The sequence below is a fragment of the Nycticebus coucang genome, chromosome 16, assembly GCF_027406575.1.
Source record: "Nycticebus coucang isolate mNycCou1 chromosome 16, mNycCou1.pri, whole genome shotgun sequence".
Lineage (NCBI taxonomy): Eukaryota > Metazoa > Chordata > Mammalia > Primates > Lorisidae > Nycticebus > Nycticebus coucang.
The window spans coordinates 45302846-45322091 of NC_069795.1; positions in this window are offsets into that span (position 1 = coordinate 45302846).

Genomic DNA, 19246 nt, shown 5'->3' on the forward strand with positions numbered 1-19246 from the left:
ACCGGAGGGAGCGGGTATCTGGTAGGAACATCTTAACTTATCATCCCTGCATTCTCTTGATACATTGTTTCAATTAACTGACCTTTATGGTGGGAACGTGTTCCCTTGGAGACATTTAGTCTCCATTGTATAGATGAAGTCATGGATTAGTAAGTCATTATGTTTATTCTTAGTTTCTGAGGACATTCAAGCAACAATTAACCATTCAACTCAACAAACAAGTTTCAAACAGGTTTCAGGGTAAAGGTTATTCAGGCCTTTATGCCGCACCTCATGAATTCTTACGTTCACTAAAAGGCATGCTAGGCAACTTATGCGCTGCTGTTGCAGGCCAGGGGGACCGGGGGCAACGCTCCGGGGAGCACTCACCGCCTTACCACAGTTTTTACAACGCGGACAGAGCCATCCCGCCACGGCTTGATGCCGGGGGTGCGGCATTTCCCCCTTTTTTGTTAATGAAACGTAGCTCAAAGAGGTCTTGGCGAACAGCCTTTAAGGAGGAAAAGACACAACGAAGGAGACAAGGTAACAGTAAAACAACACAGAATATCAAGCATCCAATAATGACAATAAACACAATGTACTGAATCCAAGACACAGGATTTAAAGATTTAAGATTGTCAGAGAGGGATTGAGCCAGTGAATCAAGAGAAGTGCTAGGTAAATGAGCTTCACTGATGGCAGTGATATCTTTTTGAAGAGTATGTAAATCATGTGTAATATCATTGTCCTTCCAGACACCCTGTAGATGAGCTTTAGTTTTGTCCCAGGAAGTGGACATATTATAAGGTAAAGGAGTTACACAAATAGCAGGAAAGGCAGAATGACATCTGGTTTGAAGTTTATGTTGTATAAACTTTATATCTTGTCCTAAGGCTAAAACTACTTCTTCTAGGATGTTAAGTTTTGCTTCAAGTTTATTATCTATGCTGGCTTGAGTCATTAAAGCTAGAGTTATGTTGCTGCTGAGAGAATTAACAAAGTGAGCTGTGTGAACTTCTTGAACCAAAGCAGTAGTGGCTACCGCAAATGTTGTAACTATAGAAATTAAAGCTAAAATACCGAGAATCAAAGCAGCCACAAACCTCTTAGGTCGAATTAATTGATTAACAGTATGTAAAACTTGTAAAGCAGAATTATCATACCAAGGATCATCTTGTAAATCAACAGGTAATAGTACATAAGAGGGTCTTTTAACAATTAAAACAGAATTAAACAAGCGTTCATTGAATAAATCAGTAGAAGTAAGACAATTTGTAACTTTACAAGCGGTACAAGAAATATGATAAGAGTTTTTAGATTGTGTAATAGTTAAATACTTATTTGGAGCTAAAAGTAGAGCATATGGATATCCAACACAAGTTCTTACTGACATTGCATTTGGTTTTGGCATATTAGGTTTCTTTTCTAAAATTAAGTTGGATGCAGCAACAAGTCTAAATAAATCATAGTGTATTTGAGTTTTATTTTTGTCTTGAGCTACCCATATGGGCTCAACTAGACCAGGTGTGAACCATCGTCGTATTGGTTGGGGAGTACCAGACCACTGATACTGATGAAATTTATCTAATTGGTTCGAGAAATATTTATTATGATCAAAACAAGAAGTAGGAGAATAATCCCAGATGACTGTGTTTGAATTTATAGGAGAATGCTTGTTGGCAGCATTTGGGAATCCACAGGAAAGCCAAGTAGGTGTTTTAGTTAATGATGATTCCCAGAATTGATTTTTATTTCTATATTTTTCTTTACAGTTAGGGAGAGGTAATGAGTTAACAGATAAACAGGTTTCATTATAATTAGGACTTCCAATAGTTTGTAACTCATATTCCCAAACATAACGTCTATTTGCATCATGAGGATCTGGAGCATCAGTTAAAAATACCCTGTAGCTAGTAGGTAAACAAAAAGGAGGTGTGTTGCCTCTTAAAGTAAAGCAAATAGGCAAGGAGTCGGCTTTGCCAGTGAAATTAATTAAAGCCGCAGCATGATGTCTGGATTCTGAGTCAGTTAAACCTCCTAAGCGGATAGAATCATTAGAAAGAATTTTTATGGGGTCTGGATCTAGCCAGCCCACAGGGTGTAGCAGAGGAGGATTAGGCACATAAGACCAATAAGCTGCAGTTTCTACCTTAGGAGTAGAGATTAGTGATAGAAACGCAAGAAAGTACATTGTAGGAGTTAGAGGGTTTCCTTGAGATATGAGAAGTTGTTTAGCTTGTTTCACCAGGGCACGGATCTGTGTCCACGTGGTCTTGGAGGGTTTCGGTGAAATTTCCACAGTCGTCCTCATTTGTGCAGATAGGATCTTCATCCGCCGCAGGCGTTGTCTTCTGCGCCGGGGTCTCCGGAGGAGCCGGTTTGATGAGCCGGTCTGGAATCCAGACGGGAGAGTCGGCATCCTGTGGAAATATGCAAGCATAGCCTCGTCCGGAGGTTAACAATACATCAGGGCCTTTCCATTGGCCCGATAATAAATCTTTCCAAAGAACTTTAGGAAGGGTGGCAGCCGATTGTGGCTGCCAATGGGAGAGAGCAGGGGTTAAATTATTGGAGTTTACATTAAGGTGATTTAGGACGAATAAAGCATGGGTTAAAATATGATGAGGAGAAAAATATTTATGAGCTTTTTGAAGGCGTTCAATTTGTAATTTTAATATTTGATTAGTTCTTTCAACAATCGCCTGACCCTGAGGATTATAAGGGATCCCCGTAGAATGAGCAATTTTCCACTGTATACAAAATTGTTCAAATGCTCGAGAGGTATAAGCTGGAGCATTGTCTGTTTTTAATTGATCAGGAACACCTAGCTGCTGAAAGCAGTAAAATAGGTGTTGTACAACATCTTTGTAGGCCTCGCCAGGTCTTGCAGAGGCACAGATAAAATGAGAAAAAGTATCAACAGTAACATGTACATATTGTAATTTTCCAAAACTAGCCACATGTGTTACATCCATTTGCCATAATACATTGGGGCGTAAACCCCGAGGATTAACACCAAATTTTAAAGGATGATGAGTAACAGGACAGGATTTACACTTCAAGACTATTTGTCTTGCCTGTTCTCTAGTAATTTGAAACATTTTTCTTAATGCGTTAGCATTTTGGTGATGTAAGGCGTGGCTTTCTTCAGCTTCGGCCACTGATGCCACTATAGTACGTGTTAATAAATCTGCAGTGGCATTTCCTTGGGCCAAAGGGCCAGGTAAGTTAGTATGTCCTCTTATGTGACCAATATAAAATTGATTATTCCTTTGCTGAATTAAAGTTTGTAGTTTCTTTAATAAAGGTAGAATAGTTGAGGTTCCTGTTAAAAGAGCAGTTTCAAGAGCTGGAAAAAGAGAAGCAATATATTTTGAATCTGTGTACAAGTTAAACCTTTGTTTGAAATTATTAAAGGCCGAGATTAGAGCCCATAATTCTGTTTGTTGGGCAGAGGCTTGTGTGACCTCTTTAATAAGAGGAGACAGGCCTGGGCTAAAAACTACAGCTCGACCTGTAGAGGAGCCATCTGTGAACAAGGTTATTGCGTCAGACAGAGGCTGTTTGGAACACATAAGAGGAAATATAAGTGAAACTGTTTTTGTAAATTCAATTAAAGGATGTTTAGGATAATGGTATAAGATTTGACCTGCATAGCCTTGTAAGGCCAATACCCAATCATCATTATTTTGAAATAGTTGTTCCACTTGAGTTTTATTATAAGCAGTTACAATTACATGAGGATCTTTACCAAATAATTCCCGTGATCTTTTTCTTCCTTTATCAATTAATAAAGACACCAGGTATAGATAATCAGCAACAATCTTTGTTTGAACATGTGGTAAATGAATCCATTCTAAAATACCTTCCTGCCACAAGCAGGCTGTAGGAGTATATTTAGTAGAAAAAATAAGTAAAGACCATGGGTTTTGATAATTAATTTGTTTAACCCTGGCCTGGGTTAAAGCCTGTTCAACAACTTCTAAAGCCTGCAAGGCTTCTGGAGTTAAATGTCTAGGGGAACGGGGATTAGAGTCCCCCTGTAAGATAGTAAACAAAGGACTAAGGGTTCCCGTAGTAATCTTCAGGAAAGGTCGAATCCAATTTATTTCTCCCAGTAATTTTTGATAATCATTAAGAGTTTGTAATTTATCTCTCCTTATTTGCACCTTTTGAGGTGCAATATAGTCAGAGTGAATCCATTGTCCCAGATAACTTAATGGTTTATCTCTCTGAATTTTCTCTGGGGCAATAACTAAGCCAAATTTAGTTAATTGTTCTATAGCCTTTTCTAGCATTAGTTGTACTTTTGGCAGCTCAGGATGAGCTAGCAAGATATCATCCATATAATGAATTATGTAAGCACTAGGAAATTGTTTTCTCAGTGCTGCTAATGCAGCCGCCACAAATTTTTGGCATAAGGTAGGGCTGTTTTTCATGCCCTGTGGTAAAGTTTTCCATTGATATCTTTTAAACGGTTCCTGTAAGTTTAGAGAAGGAACACTGAAAGCAAAACGAGGACAGTCCTCAGGATGTAAATTAATAGTAAAAAAGCAGTCTTGCAGATCTATAATTATAAGTGACCATTGTTCTGGTACTGCTACAGGAGACGGAAGCCCAGGTTGAAGGGAGCCCATGTCTTCCATAATGGCATTTACTGCTCTTAAATCTTGTAAAAGTCTCCATTTACCAGATTTTTTCTTAATAACAAACACAGGAGTATTCCACGGACTAGTGGATTCTTCTAAGTGACCTTTATCTAATTGTTCTTGTACTAAAATTTGTAATGCCTGTAACTTTTCTGTTGTCAGGGGCCACTGACTAACCCACACAGGAACATCTGTTAACCATTTTATTTTACAGGCATAGTTTTCTGCAGTGGCCCCTATGAAAAACACTGATCGTTAAGTTGATCACCTGTAACTAGTTTCATGTCTAGGACATGTAAAAGATCTCGTCCCCATAAAGTATAGGGTAGAGAGGGTAACACATAAGGTTGAAAGTAAATTTTCTTGTCCTTATATTCACATAACAAATGAGATGTACTACGCATGACACCAGAAACAGAACCGAGACCAACTAAAGAAGACCCAGTTCGATGAACCGGCCAGGATCTCGGCCAGTCGGAGGCAGCAATGCAGGTTACATCAGCGCCTGTGTCCATCAGGCCCTTAATGGGCCTGCCTTCTATTTTCATTTTTAACATCGGTCTATCATATAAATCATGTATAAGAGCCACACAATCTTTATCAGTAAATCCAAACTGTCCCTCTCCCCTGGCATCATGTAAGTGATAAGTGGGGAGTGGTATATATGGCAACAATAGTAATTGAGCAATTCTTTGTCCCTTATGAATTTGTGTAGTTTCTACTAGAGACTTTACCATGACTTTAATTGTATTTTCAGTATCAGAATCGATTACTCCTGGAACAACTTCAAAATGTTTGGTGTAATTGGAACTTCGTCCCAATATAACACCAACAGTACCTGGTAATAACTTTCCTTTTATTCCTGTGGGAACTAACACAACACCATCATGTTTGGATATGATTATATCTTTAGAACTGGCAAGGTCTAAGCCTGCACTACCAGGAGTCCCACGTGGGAGATCATGAATTGTCCATTCAGGTGGTATACAATTAATAGTAGATGTGGGCTCTAACTTAGGTCGTACTGCGGTAGAAGCAGGAGACTCTCCCTTGGAGTTGGGGCTAGGAGAACGCCCCTTATCTAGTTTTTTGTCTGGTTGGTATCAATAAAGTTAGCACCCTTGTCTGACAAGGGGGTTCCATCTTTATGAAATTTAGATTTACATTCATTTTTCCAGTGCCTGCCCTTCTTACAACGAGGGCATGGTCCCGGGGGTAATCCACGGGACTTATTATTATTATTATTAGCACCGGTGGATTTCTTACAATCCTTCTGTATATGACCTGGCTTCCCACAGTTATAACAAGTGGGTAAGTCATGTGGGGGATTACACCCAAAACATGTATTACTGGGGTCTCTATCAAAAGCACCTTTAACATATGAACTAAATTTCTGACCCCGCATAGCTGCAGCAAACGCCATTCCCTGGACAATTGCTGGTGAGGCATCCATGCATGCTTTAATATAATCTTGTAAGGTACCTGTTTTCCTGAGTGGACGTATTAAGTCCTGACACAGCGTATTTGCATTTTCCCAAGCTAATTGCTTGAGTAATAATTCTGTGCCTTCTGATGGTGGAAGCATTCTATTAATAGCTTCTTCCAGGCGAGAAATAAAGTCAGGATAGGACTCTTCCATACCCTGTTTTATGCCTGCTAAAGTTGTGCCCTTGGTTCCCGGAGGAGGTATTTTTCGCCAAGCGGAGACTGCATTATGGCTGACTATCTCTAAAAATTGTCGGGGTAGTTTAATTTGATTTTCAAAAGAAGCAAATTCATCTGTCCCTAGAAGCATGGACAGCGTGGGCTGTGCTTTTCTTCCTACATGTTGATTAATACTTTCTCTACATCTATCTTCATACTCTGTTCTCCATAAAATATAATCACCTGGGGAAAGCGTGGCTTTGGCCGTTTGCTGCCAATCATACGGGGTAAGCCATTGACTGCTAATTGATTCCACAATTTGTAAGGTATAAGGGGCAGAAGCTCCCGATGTACGGACAGCCTGTTGCAGTTCTTTAAGCGTCTTTAACGACAGAGGTTCCCAGGTGGGTGGTGCCCTATCCTCAGTGGGAAAGCGTACCGGGAAAGCAAATGTAAAATCTCCCTGCTGACGGGCTTCTCGCACCGCCGCTTGAAAGCCCGCGGGCGGCGGAGGGAGACAAGGAGGTACGCGGGGAAGCGGAGCTTGTGAGGTTGTCTTAGATGTGACTTTTGGGACACGAACTGCCGGGTAAGCTCGGCGGGGGTGAATAAAATCATTCATTCTGTCCCTCTCATCTGGTTTAGTAAATTCATCGACCACATCCCACTCGTCACTGTCTGAAGAATTATCAACCGGTGGGAGTGGTGGTAGAATGTCTTTGAGCGTTGGAGCCGAAGGGACAACGCTCTCAGTGTTTGGTACCGGTTCAGGATCTTTAAGAACCTCGGGGGGAACCTCATCAGGAATCGGTGCCCCTTTAGATTCAGGATCACCAACCTCCGAATCAGTTTCTCTTATAAATGCTTCTAAAAAGGTATTGTCAGCTAAAAGTTCTCTAACCTGTAACCACAAGGGAAAAGCTTGTGGGGGCAAAACCTGCTCCCCATGTTCTTGCATGTATTTCCGCATTTCGCGTCCCACCCTTTTCCAATCGGAGAGAGAGAGAGAGCCTTCCTCCAGAAACCAAGGACTTACCAACCTTATGAAATGTATAAGCTCCTCCAACCGTTTGAGAGACACATGAAAACCATTTTTCTCTAATAAACGCTGTATCATGACACTGAGCATGTGTTCTTCCTTACCCAATGTATGCCCCATGTTGTCCTGCGGATTACTCACACTTAACCGGTCAGCCTTTACCGGCGGGACTGCAGCTCCCTGGTGAGAGTCGCCTTCAATCTGAAAAAGAGAGGAAAGAAAGAAAAAGAAAGATCACCTGTCCTTCAGGTCCCTGTTCGAGGCGCCAGCTGCCGCGGACCGCCAGTCGAATGAGTCTCAGTCCGAGGGCTTTCAGGGCGAGAACGGCTCAGGTTGATTGAAAGGGCGACGCAGGAAAATGACAAACTGCCACACACCAAGGATGATGAAGAAAGCAGTTGTACTTTACTGATTTTTAGGCATGGTATTTATACATTTTTGACAATGTCTTACAAACTACAAAAGATATTTTTATGACTTGCTGATGCTTACAAAGTTCTTATCGAGTTTTGTAGATGGGAGTAGTCAACTGTCTTTTCTTAGACAATGTTTCTGCCCGTAAGGGGGAACAAAGGACTGCTGCTTATCAGCAGTTACTCTTTTACTTCTCTTTATCTATGTTTAAACCTTCTTTCTTTGTAAAACTGCTTTGTTCACATTTTGTATTTTTATATTTTTATATTTGATTATGATTTTTATGTTGTTAGTGAATTGATAGTGAATTATGTATATGTTTTAAGTGTATAGTGACAAAATTATAGAGAAAGCAATTTCATAGAAAACTTATTTCAAAGAAACAGTTTCAAAGGGACATAAGGTAGAGATAAGAGACCGGAGGGAGCGGGTATCTGGTAGGAACATCTTAACTTATCATCCCTGCATTCTCTTGATACATTGTTTCAATTAACTGACCTTTATGGTGGGAACGTGTTCCCTTGGAGACATTTAGTCTCCATTGTATAGATGAAGTCATGGATTAGTAAGTCATTATGTTTATTCTTAGTTTCTGAGGACATTCAAGCAACAATTAACCATTCAACTCAACAAACAAGTTTCAAACAGGTTTCAGGGTAAAGGTTATTCAGGCCTTTATGCCGCACCTCATGAATTCTTACGTTCACTAAAAGGCATGCTAGGCAACTTATGCGCTGCTGTTGCAGGCCAGGGGGACCGGGGGCAACGCTCCGGGGAGCACTCACCGCCTTACCACAGTTTTTACAACGCGGACAGAGCCATCCCGCCACGGCTTGATGCCGGGGGTGCGGCATAAATGTATAGTGATTATCTCCTGGGAGCTGAACAAATAATATCTAATAATAAGGTAACTTGTGTAATTGTTGGTAAACTTAAATAAGATTATATAAATAAAATCTTTTCTAAAAACCAAAATCTAAATGTTTATTAATTTAGAGACTATTCTGATGATATTAATATCTTATGCAGCAATTCTATTTTGTTTTCAAATGAAAAATTAGCTAGCATATAAAAGTTAATATGTAGAAAAATTATTTTTATTCTTTACTCAGAATTATGTAGTTCACATTCATGTTAGCCTAAAATGTGGCTAAAAAACTTAATTTTAAAAAAATGTTATTTCTTCTTTTCTTTTTTGTAGGGATGGGGTCTCACTATGTCGCCCAGACTTCAGTGATGCTCCCACCTCAGCCTTTCAAAATCCAGGATGATGGGCAGGGGTCACAGCACCTGGCCCTAAGATATAGATTTATGAAAGTAAAACTACCACTAGAAAATTTTAAGGAAATAAGATGCTAATTTTCCTGTTGAATAATTATTAAGGAACTGTTGAGTTTTTCTTGGTCTTATTTACTGACAAGTAAAGACTCTTTTGTCATTCTACAGTATAGATGTCATATCTATAAAAAAATACCTTTTTCCCAAAATTTTAATCTGACCTTAAAATAATTAATTGTTCTTTTTTTCTACTTCAGTATTAGAGGTATCATAATGAAAAATAAGAGTTTGGCAGAAGTTTAGAGAGAAAAATAAAATATCAAATGTGTGCATAAAATATCCGATTTACATATATGTTATCATTGCAGATAATTTCTGTTATTTAAATTGATTTATCCTACCATAGTTACCATTCTTTGTGAGAAAAGATTACAGTATATTTAAATTTTCACAGATAAGTTGAAATTTGCATATTTATATTTATAACCAGAGATTGAGCTCTATTTATATTTTCACGTATTTTCACTTGCACTGAGCACATAGAAGCATGTTGAAGTTAACAAATTACATCATTCACACCAGTAGTATATGGAAAACTGTGACTCATTAATGTGATTTTATTTTGACGTCTAATCATTTCACTTTAGCTCTATCATCAAATAAGCATAAAAATCATTGCAATGGGATCAACTTCTTGATAGTACCAGGTGCTCTGGGCTGTACTGACTGACCTGCTCCCAGGTGAAACCAAACATAAAAAAGATTACAACCACTTAAAGCATCTTCAAACGGTCTCTCTCAAGGGGAGTCGGAAAACAAAGCAACCTCTTTTTAATAACATCTACACAAATTTGAGAATGGAAGAAGTTTGTGGTATTTGAACCAAGAATATTCACTCTAACCCTCCTCCCAAATATGTGAGGCAGAGACTCCACTCCAGCCTCCCACAGCCAAGAACATAGGATTCCTCTGTCCTTCGTGCCCGGCTATGGTCTTCTCACCGAGAGAAGCAGGGTGTCAGCATTTTTCATCTTCAGCCACGTGCTCTGAGACAAGCTCCTAGGCAAGTGCAGTTGCAAAGTGGAGCACTTGTAGGACACAGGGCTCATTGGTGCGACGTGCTGAGAACTGAGGGCCCCAGTCAACCTTGCTCAGCTCATGAGGTGGTTGTTTCCTGCCAGGAGAGGTAAGCCAAAAGGAACTGGACTCCTGTTCCTTCCAACTCCATTGCCTAGAGTAGGAAAATCACTCAGAGACAAAGCTGCCATTGCCTGCACACCCAGCTACAGAGATCTGGCTCTAAGATGTGTGCCAAGTGGGAGAAACAGAGGGAGGGAGGGGGGAGGTGGGTAGAGGGAAGGTGGTTGGTGGGATTACACCAGCGGTGCATCTTACAAGGGTATACATGAAACTTGGTAAACAGTCTGTAAAGCTAGTGAATGATGCCCCATGATCATATCAATGTACACAGCTATGATTTAATAAAAAAAAAAAGAACAGACAGATTCTAACCTCTTTCTGCCAACATGACCATTTGCAATAAAGAAAAAAGAAGTTCAAGCCTAAAGGTACTCTCAAGGACAGTGGAAGTTGTGGTAAAGGGCAACTGAGAGGAGAGTGAAGACACAGACCAAACTGTAGATAGGTCAGTTGCAGGAAAACCAGGGGATAAGACACCTGGAAAGAACCCTCTGGGCGTCAGAATAAAATTCAATTACTGGCCTAAGATACAATTCCTTCTAAAAAGCTAGAATGTGATTAAACTAGTGTGTCAAGCAACTTATGTCCAAGGGAATTATCAAAAATAATGTAGCTATTGGCCAATAATTAGGCAATTAATGGCATTTAACAGCTGGCTCTGGTCAGGAAAAAAATTCAGTCCCACCAATGATTCTGTCATGTGAAGGTGATTGTGGGAACAGATTTCAAAGGTCCATCTTTTCGAGAGGCTGACCACTGGAATGGAAGATTAGATTTTACAAAAATAATCCAGTTAGTCACTACAAATAAACAGGAAGACTATCTCCAGAGGGAAAAGGGAGAAAGTATCCACAGTTGACATGGAATTCTATATAAAATGTCCAGTTGCCACCAATAAATTATAAGACATGGTGTAGGCAAAGTAAGGACGTTGACCAAATTTAACATAGTGACTCCATTTATTTATTTATTTATTTATTTTATTAGTATTAGATCATAGCTGTGTACAGTACTACGATCATGGGGCACCATACACTGCTTTTATAAACAGTTCGACACATTTTCATCACACTGGTTAACATAGCGTCCCTGGCATTTTCTTAGTTATTGTGTTAAGACTCCATTTTTGTTCACTTGTTGAAGCAGCACCTAATCCTTTTCTCAGGATAACAGCCAAGGTCTCTTTTACAAATGTCCTTGAGGATGGGGAAGTCCGGGGGAGTTTACTCCCTTCATGGGCCTTGGTAACTCTTCCAGAAGGGATTATAAACATTCCCAGGCTTTTGGTTCACATTTGAGTTGTGCCTGTGCAATGTTCTTTTGAAGTCTCGCCCATGGAGTGGATGCACCGCCTAGGACCTATTCCAATCTGGACTCTGGCTGTTCTAGAGACTTCCCAACTTGTGAGCCCAGGTGGAGGTGTTCCCCGGATTTGGTGAGTGCATTATAGTTGTATATACTTTTTTTTCTTTTACTGGCTTATGGAAAGAACTGTGGCAGATGGACCCCTGCCTGCTGATGCATCCCACATGTGCATGTGGTTGTGTATAACTTTCTTACTGGCTTATGGATAAACTCATGGCAGCCAGAACCCTGACTACTGACGTGTTTCACAGTGTCAGGTACTGATTTGGTGAGTGAATTGTACTTGTATACATTTTCTTATAACTAACCTTCTGTGTGCTTTCTAATATTTTGCATAATTTTAATTTGTTTCTTAATATGTATAATATTACTCTTTCAATACACTCACCTTGCTTCAGAATCTTAGAGCATACTTGTGTCCTTTCAATTTTGAGAGCACAGCACGTGGAAAGATGACCCACACACTGAAAAACACAGCAGCCAAGGACACTGCCTGTGCAAAGGGCCCAGATGCCGGATTTATTATAGAAAGACTTTTGGCTACTTTAATGTTCACCAAACTAAAATAAAAAATCATTAATGAAGCAAAGGAAGGCATAATGAGAATGTTCATCAAATAGAGATTATCGATAAAGAAGTACAAATTGTAAAAGGGAATCAAATGGAAATTACGGAGTTGTAAAGTCATAATAACAAAAATTTAAAATGAGCTAAATGAAATATAGGAACTAAAAATTAAATCTGAATTTGTATAAGAAAGAATAAGTGAACCTGAAGTTAGATGAATAGAGATTATGCAAACCAAGGAAAAGAGAAAGGCCCTAGAGAAATGTGGCCCACTGTTTAGGCACATGAACATACTTGTAATGAGACCACCAGCAGACAATGAGAGGGCAAGCAAAAACCTCAAGAAATAATGGCTGAAAAATTATCTAATTTAATGAAAAAACAGTAATGTGCACATCCAGCAATCGAAACAAACTTCAAACAGGGTAAATACAAAGAAAACTACAAACCAATGCACCATAGCAAAAATATTAAGTCAATTGCCCGGGGGGTCCTCCTCATAAAATACTCGCCCAGCCCGATTTCTTCAAGGGTTATCCCTGCACTTTCTTCTAGTATTTTTATAGTTTCATGTCTTAAGTTCAAATCTTTGATCCAGTGAGAGTCTATCTTAGTTAATGGTGAAAGGTGTGGGTCCACTTTCAGTCTTCTACAGGTTGCCAGCCAGTTCACCCAGCACCATTTGTTAAATAGGGAATCTTTTCCCCACTGAATGTTTTTAATTGGCTTGTCAAAGATTAAATAACGGTAAGTAGCTGGATTCATCTCTTGGTTCTCTATTCTGTTCCAGACATCTACTTCTATGTTTTTGTGCCAATACCATGCTGTTTTGATCACTATTGATTTGTAGTATAGTCTGCAGCTTCAAAAATACACTACTGGGACTTGATCAAACTAAAAAGCTTCTGCACAGCCAAAAACACAGTAAGTAAAGAAAGCAAACAGCCCTCAGAATGGGAGAAGATATTTGCAGGTTATGTCTCTGACAAAGGTTTAATAACCGGAATCCACAGAGAACTCAAACGCATTAGCAAGAAATGAACAAGGGATCCCATGGCAGGCTGGGCAAGGGATTTGAAACTTCTCTGAAGAAGACAGGCACGCGTCCTTCAGACATATGAAAAAATGCTCATCATCTTTAATCATCAGAGAAATGCAAATCAAAAGTACTTTGAGATACCATCTAACTCCAGTGAGACTAGCCTATATCACGAAATCCCAAGACCAGAGATGTTGGCGCGGATGTGGAGAAAAGGGAACACTGTTGCACTGCTGGTCAGAATGCAAATTAATACATTCCTTTTGGAAAGAGATATGGAGAACACTTAGAGATCTAAAAATAGATCTGCCATTCAATCCTGTAATCCCTCTACTGGGCATATACCTAGAAGACCAAAAAGCATATCATAACAAAGATATTTGTACCAGAATGTTTATTGCAGCTCAATTCATAATTGCTAAGTCATGGAAGAAGCCCAAGTGCCCATCGATCCATGAATGCATTAATAAATTGTGGTACATGTACACCATGGAATATTATGCAGCCTTAAAGAAAGATGGAGACTTTACCTCTTTTATGTTTACAAGGATGGAGCTGGAACATATTCTTCTTAGTAAAGTATCTCAAGAATGAAAGAAAAAGTACTCAATGTACTCAGACCTACTATGAAACTAATTTAGGGTTTGCACATGAAATCTATAACCCAGTTACAACCTAAGAATAGGGGGAAGGGGGAAAGGGAGGGGAGGGAGGAGGGAGGTGGGTAGAGGGAAGGGGATTGGTGGGATTACACCAGCGGTGCATCTTACAAGGGTATATGTGAAACTTGGTAAACAGTCTGTAAAGCTAGTGAATGATGCCCCATGATCATATCAATGTACACAGCTATGATTTAATAAAAAAATAAAATAAATAAAATAAACCTAGCTAGGTGTTGTGAAAAAAAAAATAAAAAAAATAAAAAACAAAAAACAAAAATACTAAGTCAAAGAAAAGGAGAAAAATCTTGAAAGCTCTATTGATAATTTCTTCATATATATTGTTTTGCTTTCAAAATGATCAAAAGGGCCCAGAAGTCAGAGTTCTGAATTCAAGCCGGGATCTGCCATTGATTAATTACACAAGTGCCCGGCATCTCTGAATTCTAACTTCCTCACCCCCAAAATAGAGCTAACGTTGCAAACGAACATAAAATTCTTCTTAGATTTGATACAGTAATATATGTGAAAACCTTTAGAAACAATAAATGTTCTAACAAATATAAAATACTTTATAAAAAATGTTAACTGAAAATGTTTTGGAGCTTACACACAGAACCTAGTCTAGTTCATCCATTGCTTCACTATGTAAACCTCGCCTAACCCAGCAAGCGGCAGAGATAAAAGAGGCTGTTTTCTGTATTGTAAAAATCATTATTCATTAAAAAAAGACACAATGGTACATTACTATGGGCAAAGAAAATTCAATAATGATAATTTAAGAAGTGCTATATCAATAAGCTCTAAATCAAGTATTGTGGATTTATTCAGTATTTTAATATTACCAATGCATTTATAATATATGCCATGGGCAATTAAAGTAGTGCTTTGATTCATGTTGATCAATTTCTTCAGAACAGACGGTAGATCTCTTTTTAATAGAAAATTAGTAGGGAAAAAACAATATTTGAAATGAATATAATGTATACTGATAAATCTTTAATATTAACTTGCTATTATCTATATATTACTTATTGCATACATATTACATGTATCTTATATATATATATAATTAAAATGAATTACCTGAGGGAAGATATTGATTCATGGAATTAACTATAGTTTCTGAGAAATTGTTAAATATCATGATTTTGTTTCAGCAAAATACCCAAATGCTTATAGAGACAGTTTTAATTTTAAGTGTTCCCAAGAACAGTGAATCAACTAGCAATGTTGTCAACGAAAGTAAATAAATGTAACAGGGATTTAGACAAAGTGGGGAGAGTTATCTTTTCTCATTTAAAAAGAAGCTCAGAGGCAGGCTATTCTGAGCATGTATTCAGCTGGTTAATAATATAAAGAATCTAGGAACTCTTCTTGTCTTCCCCAATGATTTTGTTCCGTGGTTGCAAGTAGATTTGAAGACCTTCTTAGGCAATAAGGCGGTGGGGACAGAAGAAAATGGGGCTTTTCTCACACATCTCATTTCATCAATGAGAGAAAGAAAAAAATATCCATAAAACTTTCAAGCAGACTTCTTATATGTTCATCTAGTCTGCCATAGCAAACCATAGTTCAACTTGAAGGTTGAGCAGGAATATTTACACTTGATCTATTGTTTTTGCCTTACTATATCAAGATTAGCAATTGAGAATATGTTGGGATAGCCAGTTCTTAGATTATCTAACCAGCAAAGTCTGTCATAATTACTAGGAAATTACTAGGAAAGAAGAAAATGTTGGGTAATTTCAAAGCTTATGTTTGTCCATAAATAAAAAAAAATTCATTAATGATGAATAAGTTCTAACATCCCAACAAATGAGAAAAACTTCGGGCATATTTTTCAATCCACAGCTCACCACCTTCTAAGCTGTCATTTTCTCACTTGTTTTAAAATGTCATATTGCCATAAAAAATGCAAATGTGGTGCAAATATATAAAAACTATGTAATTTGAATTCTTTTCTACAGCAATTTCTAAACAACAATTTCAACTATCTATTTTTCTTAAAAAAGTTTCTGCCACCAACTCTGAGATTATATAATAATTTTTTGTCTGTTCGTATATGCTAACAGAAAAAAAAAACTCTATAAAATAATTTAGAGAAGTTTAGTCTGAGCCAATATAAGTAATTATGGCCTGGAAAACACAGTATCAAGAGGTCTGAGAGAATGTACCCACGGCAACCAGGTGACAGTTTGGTTTTGTACATTTTAGGGAAACAGAAATTGCAGATGAAATTGTAAATCAATATATGGAAAGTGTACATTGCTTTGACCTGAAAAGGTAGAGAGAAGGGACAGGTTATAGGTTATAGGTAGGTTCAGAGAGTCTTTGATCTATAATTGGTTAAAGAAATAATGCTTTATAGTCAATAAAAAGTAATATTTAAATTAAGTTAAGGAAGTCTACTAAACATAGAGCAAGCCATGATATACTAACTCAAAGTCATTTGCTAAACAAATTGATGGCCTAAAGGCGTCATTTAACCTTTGTCTTGGAAGCTCTTAAGTCTTACTTATAATTTAGTATTTTTTTTTATTATTTCAGATTAATTAGGCTACATCATTTGCATTTGTTGGGTAACATTCACGTTGTAGTTGAACCCTCAAACCAGGGGGTCATGTGGTAAAGCTTTCTACTGTGCACATTAGGTGAGAGTTTACCAAGACCCTACCCTCCTTCCTTTCCCTCCTCCTCCACTCCCCTCACTTGAATTTAATTGCTTTTCTCTCACCTGGGTGTGTAGTTGTTTATCTACAACTGGTTGGTTTCATACTAGTATTGAGTACATTGGATACTTGCTTTTCCATTTTTGTGATACTATACTAAGAAGGATGTTCTTCAACTCCATTCAGGTAAAAACAAAAGATATAAAGTCTCTATTTTTTATGAATAGTATTGCATGGTATACATGTACCACAGTTTATTAATCCATTCATGCATTGATGGGCATTTGGGTTGATTCCACATCTTAATGATTGTGAATTAAGCTGCGATAAAAGAATTGACAGTCTAGAGATAAAACCAGCCACATATCACCACCTCATCTTTCAAATCAAACAAAATATACACTGGGGGAAAGAATCCCTGTTTAATAAATGGTGGTGGTAGGACTGGCTAGCCATATGTAGAAAACTGAAACTGGACACATACTTCTCACCACTTGAAAAAATTGACTATAACTGGATAGAAGATTTAAATTTAAGACATGAAGCAATAAAAACTCTAGAAGAAAGTGTGGGAAAGCGCTTGTTGATATTGACCTGGAAAAAGATTTTGTGAAGAAAATCCAGTTGTCAATTGCAAAAGTTGCCACCAAAAATAAATAAATGGGGCATGACCAAGCTAAAATGCTTCTGCATTTAACTAAGGTTACAACAACCAAAACTAACAGACAACCTTCAGAATGGGCGAAGATATTTGCATGCTATGAATCGTGGCAAAAGGCTGATAACTAGAGCCTACAGAGAATTTAAACAAATCAATAAGAAAAGAGCAAACAATCCCATTTACAAATACGCAAGAGATACAAACAGAACCTTCTCTCAAGAAGACAGAAGAATGGACAACAAACACACGAAAAGATGCTCATCATCCCTGATCATCAGAGAAGTGCAAATCAAAACCACATCGAGATTCACCTAACCCAATGGTTCTCAACCTTCCTAATACTGTGGCCCTTCAATACAGTTCCTGTGTGTCATGACCCACAGGTTGAGAACCGCTGATAACCCTGGTGAGACCAGGCCATATCATAAGGTCTCAAAGCCGCAGATGCTGGCCTGGATGTGGAGAGAAGGGACCACTCTTACGCTACTGGGGGACTGCAAATTAATTAAACCTCTGGGGGAAGAAGTATGACGAATTCCTCAAAGAGCTAAAGGTAGACCTTCCATTTGATTCCACAATTCCATTACTAAGTGTCTGCCCAGAAGAAAAGAAAACCATTTTACTATAATTTAGTGTCTTACTGTGACACAGTCTGTTTCCTCTTCTGATCTCTATTATGACATTAATGGTGCTCAGTTGTATCTAAACCCCGAAAGGGAGGAGTAAACATGTCCTGCCTCCTTCCCATCCATCATAAACAAGAAGTCGGTTTTAGGGTTTTTATTGAGTCCCCTTGGCCAAGAGGGGCCACGAGTCTATTCAATTGGGGAGGGGTAGAATTTTATTTTTATTTTACACATATGTCAAGTTCTCTCATCCCTAGAATATATTATGACTTCACTTTTCCATCCACTTGAATTCAAACATAACCATTTCTCTCGTTCCATTTTCTTTTACTATAATAGAATACAAACATCCCCCAATATTTGAATTTATTAATGAAAGTGGTTTATTTAGCTCACTATCTGGATGACAGGAAGTTCCAGTGTTTTGGTAGAGACAAATCACACTCAAATCATAGCACTCTGTCCTTGGCCCTTCAAAACTCATGTCCTTCTCAGTTAGCAAATTTGATCATTCCATCTCATTCAATTCCAAAATCTTGTTCCAGCATCAACTTAAAAGGCCAATGTCTCATCAACTCAAAAAGCCAATGTGTCAGACTCAAGGAAACGCCTTGCAGCTGTGAGCCCATAGGATCAAAAGCAAGCTACCAGGACCCCAAAATACAATGGCAGAAGAGGCCTGGGGTAAACATTCCCATTCTAAGAAAGAGAGAAGAACAAGGAGGAAGGAGCTTGAAACCCAGCAGTGCAGCATTGATTCTTAAGTCTAGAGAAAAATCTCCTTTTGCTCCATGACTGTTAGCTTTCCATGAACACTGAGGTGGTGGCCAGGAGTGGGGGCGACCAACCTGGATGCTATGGCTTTGCTGTATTCACCCACTCTTCAGCTTTCTGCTGACATTTTGCTGCCTGTGGCTCTATATTTCTGGATCTCATTGGTGTTGGCCTCACTTCCAGGCTCTACTGGGCATTGCTCTTGCAGAAAGTCTCTGCTTGGGCCTGCAGGCTTTCTGCAATGCCCTTAGGAATCTAGGTGGGGGCAGCCTTTCCTTCATAGCTCTTACATTTTGTGCACCTGCAGAATAATTATCACATGGGCACTCACTGCTTGAGCCCTCACAAATTGCAGCAGGAGCCACACTTGTGCCTGCTCCAGCCATGGTGTGGTGCCACCAAAGTTAACAGCTGGTATATTCTAGAGCAGTGGTACAACTTTCACCTGGAGCCACTAACCCAGAGCTGGGGCAGCTGAGCATTCATCACTGCGCTGTGGGAAGCAGAGACTCGCAGCAGCCCTGAGCAGCACGCCGCACCCCCCTTCCCAACCATTCTGTAATCCTAGGCCTCTGGGCTTATGACTGGTTGGACAAGCAGCCTCAAACATCTCTAAAATGCCTCTGAGATAATTTTCTCTTTGTCTTTAAAATTAACACCTGGCTTATGTCTTATTC